This window comes from Arachis ipaensis, chromosome B02 (genome assembly GCF_000816755.2).
Source record: "Arachis ipaensis cultivar K30076 chromosome B02, Araip1.1, whole genome shotgun sequence".
Classification (NCBI taxonomy): domain Eukaryota; kingdom Viridiplantae; phylum Streptophyta; class Magnoliopsida; order Fabales; family Fabaceae; genus Arachis; species Arachis ipaensis.
Genome location: NC_029786.2, coordinates 97,184,158 through 97,193,994, shown reverse-complemented (window position 1 = coordinate 97,193,994; position 9,837 = coordinate 97,184,158).

The following is a 9,837-nucleotide window of genomic DNA, read 5'->3' as shown; positions in this document are numbered from 1 at the left end:
ATTAACGTATTAAAAAAATAATAATATTCAATTTCAGTATATAAGTGGTATAGTAACTGATGCCCTCAATCTATTAATTGAGAGTAAGAGTAAGTAGAGGGAGAGAATGGTATGAAGTGATATAGTAACTGATGCCCTCAATCTATTAATTGAGAGTGGACCACAGTTCACACTCTTAAGTGTTTCTGGATTCAGCTAGATAGTGTACATTCACCTTATCACCTATTTTGGGATTTAGCTACTAGTTTGTTTGATTGTTTCGTCTCGTTTTGCAAACCATGAATTGAATGCATGTCTGTACTATTTCCCAAGGTTAGTGTCATCAAATGCACCCATGCTGCTTCATCATGGGATTGTGGCCATTTCCGCAGAAAATAAGGTCCAATATTCAGCCAGGTGTAGAAAAGTAGATAAAAGCTCATTCATAGCATTTAATTCATCACAGCTTACCGACTTCTACTATATATGAGTATAATATATAGGATCATAATCATTATAAATTTAGTAATAATTTGTGAAATTTAAAATCCTTACAAATTATAAATAAATCAACTTCTCTTTCAAATATTAACTTTCGTTATTATTGGACGATGTTTTTTAATAAATAATTTGTATTCTCCAGAAATAATAAAGTTGAGACTAAAGTGTCTCTCTTTATTTTATAAAGTTAGGTTGTTCTTTGTAAAAATAGATAGTAACTATATTGAGTTTTTACTCCTATTATTAGTTTATTTGATACCCAATCTGTGTGGTTTTATTTTAGTAAATTTAAATAAGTATATAAAATATATTTTCTTTAAAAAACGTGTGAATACTTACCGAGGAGCCCTCTAAGTTATAGTGGACAGTGACGAGTTTGATATATTTTACTGTGATCGAGTAACATTAGGTTGATATGACAGTTTGGCAACATACAAAATCTATATGTGGTGACACTGAATATAGATTGACTGCATGCGAAGGATGGTAGAAGAAGAGACCGATGGTTCTCCGCTTACTATTAAGCATGGCATCTGCATTGGAACAAATAATAGAGTTGATTCCATTATTCGTATTTAAAGATCGAGTTGCTAATCCAGGTCCATCAACAACGGAGTACTTAGACTGGTGGTTTCGGGTGGCTTATAGAGTGTTGTCTCAGAATGATGCCTTATCGGTTGAAATTTCAAATGATGCTCGTCATCGAGTTTGAAACTCAGAATAAAGTTTACTCCGATATGACAAATACAGAATGCACAATAAAGCATTCGGAAGTAGCCAACCACTATCAGGGACTTCCAGAGCAGCCTTCATACTATGGTGCCTGTTAGAGATCACAAGAATACTATCATGCGGAGTCACGTTCTGCTATAGATTTGACAAGCAAAATGTCCAATACTCCACATTTTTTCCCTCAACAAGTACAAATGTGAATAGGAGGATGATCGAGTTTCCATCATGCGCAATTGCAAAAGGCAGAGGATCTCTATATTTATCATACAAATGAGTCTCGTCGATACTTGCTAGTGACTTACAATGCTGAAAGGCCTCCATAAATAAAGAAAATGTCTAGAAAAGATGATGAAAATATACTACAGATTCATCAAGTTGATCCCCAACTCTAATCGGTGAAGTCTTTAACACTGAAATGCTTCTAACCATAGTTGACTGCACACCAAGCATTCAACCTAGCAACTCGGCATAAGACTCTTCCCAATCTCCGTAGATCTGTGCTATACTACTATTACTTTCTACTTTGCCAACAAAATCTTCCTATAACTAGGTCTGAAGTTATAACTTGCCTCTGTTGCTTGCTGCAACAACACCTATATAGTAACTGCAGTATCGACTTTGAACAATAAAAGATGGAAGCACATATCACGTGATAATCAAGCTGCCTATGATTGGTTAATATCAACGTAGCCAAGCAAGTGTGAGACTATTATACCTTCTCACCTTTCAAATACCCTTTCATTGTCGAAGTGATATTCGAATAAATCAATTGCATCATTTTTCAAATTTTTTCCATTTTTCATGATACTTGAGATGGTCTAACTCTAATACTCTTTTCTCAACTCCATGATGGATGCTATAACTCTTGACACTTAGTACAACTTTCTCTTTATTCGGAAATAATTGCCTAATCTAGAATTTTGTAGGAGCAGTTGTATCATGCAATCTTTAGCCCCCCAAAACAAACTCAAAGTCTGACTGTTGTCCCATAACTTTTAAGTTTATGGTAGAAAAGTCCGGAGGATATATTGTTGTGTGCTGGAACTTGAAAGACCATATTGTATACATAGATTGCTCCTTGTATTCTTATCATTGTCTCCAACTATATCAACAGGCTCATCGTCCATAGCATCCTTTTATACTGCATTTTTAACTCGATCTGGTTTTCTGTCGCCTGCACCATAAGAAATTATACGAGGAAACTACTGTCTCCTATTACAACATAGGTATCTTCATCCTCGCGGTTCAAATCAACCGCAAAAGAGAGAGACGCAACCAACAGATAGGCAGGTGCAACCACATGCATCGAACTAGAAGTTCCTCCCTCCCTCCCAACGTAGTCAAATGAGGATTCGGAGCTTATGCTTCAAAACTACTGATAACATCTTTCAATTTACATACAACTCATTTGTTCTCACCTCTAAAAAATTTCTGCGACAATAAAATAGAATTTGTAGATCTTTATCGGATTCTATCACAAACATATCATACTTCACATCGGTTGACACAACGACAATCAGGATCTTATAAAACAACTTCTTCATCTGCTTGGATTCATACACCCCAACCTTCTATAATATACTGATTTGTAGATCCAAAAAATTATTCGATAAATAGATAAAGACACTTAAAAATTATTTTTCAATAAATTTTATATCATCTCTTCTGCTTTTATTAATTTTTAATGTGTACTATACAAGCGTTAAGAAACTACCCACATCAAACATTACGATTTTATCATTCTACTTCACGATAACGTTGAACTGATATTTATAATGGAAAATCATGTCTTCATAATCCACTACCCTTGAACGTGTTTTACGTCATTTAGTTTAAGCATAATTCGCTGTAGGCTATAGCATTTTCCTCAGCTGCAATTGTGCATAATTCTTTTTCTCCTATCGCAGTTTACCATTAACTCAGAGACACTCATAATTTGCTACTAGGCAAAGAATTTTACGTGAGAATTCGTAAAACTCCTTAGCCTATAACAATTTACATAAATTAGATAGATAGGACAGTAATATAAATTATTGTTTTGAAATATTACAATTGTGTAATTATTTTGATCTCCAAATATGTATGTTATCCACGTGAATTGAACTAAATTCTATAACCAATGAATGAAGTAATAGCTTTGGTTTTCCTATTCCTACACTTAATTTGATTATGAATTGTGTCACTACTTCTTCCTTATCTATTCTTTGGAATGGGAATCGTTTGAATGGCTTTACTCCTAGCCGAGGTCTTAGACAAGGAGACCCTATGTCACCCTATCTTTTTGTATTGTGTATGGAGCGATTGGCATGCTTTATTAGTCATCAGGTTGATTTGGGCTTGTGGGAGCCGGTTGCTATTTCTAGAGGGGGACCAAGAATATCCCACTTAATGTTTGCGGATGACTTGCTTCTGTTCTGTAAAGCTACAAAGAGACAAGTGCAAAATGTGATGTTGGTTTTAGAGACTTTTTGCAAAGCATCTGGGATGAAGATTAATGTTGAAAAAATTATCTCAAATCATTCAAAAGTTGTTTTATTTTATATTTATTAATTATTATTAAAATAAATATATAATATTGATGTAATAAATATTGTAAGAATTAATAATGGTTAAATAAAGTAAGTTCTATTTTTTTTTAATATTACCGTTAAATAAAGTAATTAATTCGAGTTGGTTTAGAGACTTTTTGCAAAGCATCTGGGATGAAGATTAATGTGGACAAGTCTAAAGCGCTTTGCTCCAAGAATGTCTCTGCAACAAGGAAAGAGGTTTTCACTGGGGTATCCTCTATCAGATTTGTCCAGGACTTAGGCAAGTATCTTGGAGTTACCATTAGCCATTCTAGGGTGACTCGTTCAGCTTTCAATGGTGTCCTGGATAAGATTCGGAGTAGGCTAGCAAGCTGGAAAGGAAGTTTATTCAATCGGGCTGGTAGACTTTGCTTGGTTAATTCTGTTGTCGCTGCTATTCCCACGTACCAGATGCAGGTCTCTATTTTTCCCAAAGGATTCATTAGTAAATTGGAGTCTATGATGAGGAATTTTCTTTGGAAAGGACAAGTTGATGGAAGAGGATTGAATCTTGTTAGTTGGAAGGTACTGGTTACTGCAAAAAAATATGGAGGTTTAGGGATTAGAGATCCTTATTGTGTAAATATTGCTCTTCTTGGGAAGCTAGTTTGGACTTTCTTCCAGCAGCCAAACAAGCTATGGGTCCAATTGTTGGATGCCAAATACCGATCATCTCTATATGACTGTTTTAGTTATCCTAAGAACAAGGACTCTCCCATTTGGAGGTGTCTTTGCAAGGCTTGGGAAGTGTTGAAGGATGGGTTTGCTTGGTGTATTGGAGATTTGAACCAGAATTTTTGGTTTTCTAGCTGGAGGAAAGAAGGACGGTTATCTAATGAGATCGATTATGTTCACATTTCTGATTCGAATCTCCGGATACAGGATATTTGGTCGGTTGGTAGGTGGCATTTGGATACTCTTTATTCTCCTTTATCTCAAAATCTGAAAGATAATATTCTTTCTTACAATCCAGATGAACAAGCAAGTCCGGAAGTGGGTTGGTATTGGAGTGGGTCTGCTGCCAAAGTCTATAACTCTCGCAATGGTTACTTGTGGTTGTGTAAGCAGCTGTTTGGTTGGGAGGAGCGGGAGAATTGGCTTTGGCTTTGGCGCCAGCTTGTTCCGGAAAAGCATAAATTTTTGGCTTGGTTGTGTCTTAAGGAGGCTCTTCCTACTGCAAGTTTTCGCTTTAGAAGAGGGATGTCGTCATCGAATAAGTGTCCAAGATGTCTTTCTAGCCAGGAATCGGTTTTACATTGTATTCGGGATTGTCCCAAAGCTCAGCTTGTCTGGCATAACACTACCAGAAATGCGGTGATTAGCCACGGAAAAAACCGTGGCTAAAATCAAAAAATTCTGTAGCGATTAAGCTTTAGCAACGAATACATTTCCGTGGCTAACAAGGGCGACGCCTTTTCAGTTAGCCACGGTTTTCGTCCGGTTAGCCACAGTTTTATGATCCGTGGAGACATCTGAATAGCCACGGTTTTTACGTTATTGGCCACACTCTAAACCGTGGCTAAATGACAACAGTATAACCGATAAGTATAGCTTTGCCACAATTTTTTCGTGGCTAATATTGGTAAGCTGGGCTTTTTTGCCACATTTTTTCCGTGGCTAATATTGGTAAGCTGGACTTTTTAGCCACATTTTTTCTGTGGCTAAACATTGTTGGGTTATTTAGCCACGATTTTTCCGTGGCTAATCATAAAAGAAAAATTAAAAAAATATATATATATATAAAATAAAGATTCTACTTAGAACAAAATTATATTATACAAAATTAAAAAGATTAGCCATATCCATATAAGTAATATTTTTAGTAATAAAAATATGAAATTTAAGTAACAGTGTTGAAAAGCAAATATCCTGAACTAAATGAGTTTAAACTATTACAAAATCAAGTATCAGAATGTATCATTATTAGATCTCTAACGTCTTCATTGGAATACCTGCAAAAACATTCAAATAAGATTGTGTTATCTCTTAATTCATGAAAAAAAAAAGTCCCAAGACATTATTTAAAATAATATTTTAATGTAGTTAAAAAAAAAGTAGGAATGCATACCCAATAATGCTGAGTTTTCATTTTCACAACATAAAACATCTTATTGAACTCGTCATCAATCAATATATATATATTGCTAGACTTGATATCCTGGTGAACAACTTTCAATTCAATTGCTTCATGCAAGTAAATAAGCAAGCCTGTGAAGAATAAAGATAAAATAGAGAGTGATATTAATGATATTTTCTCATATTAAAACTTAACTATAGTATTATTTAATGAGACAAACGAATAATATTAGCGAGATATTGGATTGCAATCAAAACCATTTAGAGAAAAAGAACTTAAAGTAAAAATAAAAATGTGTTAGAAATTACTAAGGTCAATATTTTAAAGTAGAAAGTTGAGCTTACCAGGTAACTATCGAATAAAACTTTCATGCGAACCTCCCAGGTAAGTGTCCCTTGTTCCATGGCAACATGCATCCATTACTCTAAGTTACCATTATTCACATATTCATCCATTAGCAGCTTAAATATTGAAACAAACACTAAAGCAAAAATGCTATTGATAATACAAAGAAATAGATAATTAGATACTATGTACTCGGGAATTGTGAGAGCACAGATAATAACTTAAAGAAGTGCAACTTTATTCAATGTTGGTATCAGGACCTTTAACACTGTCTTCTACTTAGTTCAAATTTATCCATATTCATATAAGTTTCAATAATTACAAAGCTACAAAGCTAAATTAAAAGTTGAACAATTTAAAAGAAAACACAAACTTGCATGGAAATCCCAGCATCGACAAGAGACAAAGTTGCAGCATTGATACACGCAGATCTAGTTCCTACACAGCAATATTGGGGAAGAATTAGTGAATGGTAAAAAAAATAGTCTTTTAAATACAAAAAAAAGTAAAGATCCAAGAGAATATTAGATAAACATAAAAAAGGGCTGCTTAGGGTTCCTTCCATTCTTCTTTCTAATTCAGGATTGCCGGCAAAATCTTGATTTTCGCTATTTTGGGACCTTCTTTGGTGACTTAACGCTGAATTTACCAAGGATACAGAGAAACTGAACAATAGTGTGAACCTGTGAGGGAGTTCTTCCAATTTTCTAGTGAGTGGGCTTTACTTTTAAGTTTTTCGCCCAAAATTTCACTTGTAAAAGTTCATTTGAGTTTATTTCAGTTAAGTAATTGAGATTTTTAATTTAAATTAATAGTTAACTATAAAAAATATGTAAATTATAATATATACCATATTTCAAAGACGGTACATACTAATTACTGTTTCAAAAATAAACTTATGTTCATTTATGTTGGATTTTTTTTACTAAATTGATAAAAAGATAATAAAAAAATAAAAAAATAAAATTTAGGAAAACTAATGCATATTGTAAATTAGAGACAAAAAAAAATGTACCTTTTTTATCATGAATTTTATATATACTTTTAACATTCATTCTCAATTAATTAAAGTAATAAGTATGTACTTTTTTTATACTATTTCAACTAATGCATCTTCTAGTCACCAAAAAAATTAATGCATCTTCGGTTACTCAATGCTGAATTTACTAAGGATACGGAGAAACTGAATAATAGTCTGAACATGTGAGAGAGTTCTTCCGATTTTCTAGTGAGTGGGCTTTACTTTGGTGCTAAGTGAAAGTTATTTTTTTCCGTCCAAAATTTCACTTGTGTATTGTAAACGTTCATTTGAATTTATTTCAGTCAAGTAATTAAGATTTTTAATTTAAATTAATAGTTAACTATAATAAAAAATATAAAATTATAATTATATATCATAATTCAAAGACGGTACATACTAATTAGGATTATGGATTTTGACTCGGATTTAAAAAAATAAAAAAAGATTGCCGGAGAAAAAAATATTAAAATTTTGTAACTATTTCAAAAATAAACCTACGTTAACTTATGTCGGATATTTTTTTATTAAATTAATAAAAAAATAAAAAATAGAAAAATAAAATTTAGGAAAATTAATACATATTGTGAATTAGAGACAAAAAAAAATGTACTCTTTTTATTATAAATTTTATATTTTTATTATTCATTCTCAATTTAATTAGAGTTATAAGTATGTACTCTTTTTATATTATTCCAACTAATGCATATCTTATCAATTGAAAATGGCTGGAAAGGAGAGAGAAAAAATCACCCTTAAAAATTGAAATTTATTATTAAAGTTTAAATTTGGAAAAAATAGGAACTGCCTATAAAATTTTTGAAAGGGATGGAAGGAAACACTAGAAGCGCGTAATTTAAAAGTAGACATCGTTTGATTTCGTTTGATTTCGCCACGGTGAGCATTGGGTCTGTGGTAATTGAGAGAGTCCAATTTAAATTGGCCACAGACAAACAAAAACGTGGGAAACTTTCGCACAATTTAACCACGAAAAAGTAAAACGTTGCAAGTGATTACGACGATCATGAAAATTTGCCACTACTTCTTGTTCGTGAGTATTTTTCCGTGGTAAACTACCGTGTTTCTGGTAGTGTAAGTTGGATATTTCTTGTCATCCTTTGGATTTGAAGAACTGGTTCTTGTATCATAGCAGAGAGCATCCGTTCAAGTTCTTTTCGGGACTTTGGTGGATATGGCGAGCAAGGAATAATGACATCTTTAATCCCGATGAAACTTGGCCTCCGGAAAAAGTGATTTGTCTGGCATTAACTTCAGAAAAGGAGCTTAGGAATATCTTTGAATTACAACGTATGTCCCTTCCCTCTACTCTAAATGGTTTTTGGAATCCCCCATCCATTGGTACTTTTAAGATTAATTGTGATGCTAGTTATTTTGGTTCGGGTGATAGTGTTGGTTTTGCTTGTGTTATTAGAGATTGTAATGGGAGCTGGCAAAGGGAGTGTTTGGGAATGATTGAGAGTAATAATATTCTTCAAGGAGAATTGTTTGCTATTTGGAGAGGATATCTCTTAGCTTGGGATGTGGGTCAACGAGATGTTATTTGTGAGACGGATTGTGTGGAAGCATTTAATCTTGTTACTCAAGATGGTTTTGGGTTTATTGATCCACTGGTGCTCAAAATAAGAGATATCATGCATTGGAATTGGCGGGTTGACTTTCGTTTGATTATGAGAGATGCAAACACGGTGGCAGATACTATGGCAAAGATGGCGATGAAGTTAAAACTTTCGCATGTGGAGTTTCTTTCACCTTGGGAGGAGTTTAAGAGTAGTCTTAAACGGGACTGTCCATCTATTTAGACAGTTCCTTGTTTTGTTTGTTTTGTTTTTCTTTGTTTAATTTATTTCAGTCACCAAAAAAAATTAATTCGAGTTGGTCGAGTAGTGAATTCACTTTTTCGTTTAAGCAAGCGTGAGATTTAAATCCCAACTTGTGCATGTAATGTTTCATTAGTTCTTGATAATAAACTTTTAAATAAAACTCATATCCACAACAAATTAATCAATGATTTATCGAACTGAAAAATACAACAAATTAATCGTTGACTTATCAAACTGAAAACACTGTAAACAATAAAAATAAATTAAATAAGATAATTTTGAATGGTAGTCTCTCTTTCCCCATTATTGATTTCTCCTATTCTTTTCACTAATTAACCACAGCACTCTCATAATCTCATGATCCCCCACTTCTATTAATTTTTTGTTAAAAAAATTATAATATTTTTGGAATATATTTTTTATTGTTATTCATTGTTATGCTGTTACAATATGTTTATTTTAGGATTTTCTCACTATGAAAACTAATTTGAAGATGTTAATAAACACATATATTTAAGAAAAAATAAATCAACTATTATTTTGGACATGTAAAATTAAATATCTTAATTCATTTTTTTGATGTTGCGATGTTACAGCATTAAGTTCTGAGGAGAGGAAGACGAAGAAGGTGGCTCTAGCCAGCACTGGACACAAGTAGTTATGTGAAAGCAGCTTATATTAATTATTAACTAATGAGAATAAAAATGAGGGTGATGATGAGGGCTATATACATATACCCCTCTCCTCTTGTAGTCTTTGTATGAGGTGGGAATG